The sequence below is a fragment of the Elephantulus edwardii genome, unplaced genomic scaffold, assembly GCF_000299155.1.
Source record: "Elephantulus edwardii isolate Elephantulus edwardi_28Jun2011 unplaced genomic scaffold, EleEdw1.0 scaffold00040, whole genome shotgun sequence".
Classification (NCBI taxonomy): domain Eukaryota; kingdom Metazoa; phylum Chordata; class Mammalia; order Macroscelidea; family Macroscelididae; genus Elephantulus; species Elephantulus edwardii.
Genome location: NW_006399790.1, coordinates 14,494,793 through 14,495,340, shown reverse-complemented (window position 1 = coordinate 14,495,340; position 548 = coordinate 14,494,793).

Here is a 548-nt window from a genome sequence, read left to right as displayed (position 1 = left end):
CAGAGGAATGTCTATCTGTGTTTCATTGACTATGCAAAGGCGTTTGACTGTGTGGATCATAACAAACTGTGGCTGACTCTGAGAAGAATGGGAATGCCAGAATACTTGATCGTGCTAATGAGAAACCTATACTTGGACCAAGAGGCAGTCGTCAGAACAGAGCAAGGAAACACTGCATGTTCAAAATTGGGAAGGGCATGCACCAGGGATGGGTTCTGTCTCCATACCTTTTCAACCTATATGCAGACCAGATTATCCAGGAGGCTGGGCTCTATGAGGAGGAATGTGGGGTCAAGATTGCTGGAAGATCTATCAACAATCTGCAATATGCAGACAACACAACCCTGCTTGCAGAAAGTGAGGAAGACCTGAAGTACTTGCTGCAGAGGGTCAATACGCAGCCTCCAATATGGATTGAGGCTCAATGTCTTCTTAGACAAAGATTCTCACCACTGGGCCAAGCCAATTGGCAGCATCAGGATAGATGGTGAAGAGATTGAGATTGTTCACAGCTTTAGTTTGCTTGGTTCCACAGTCAACACTCTTGA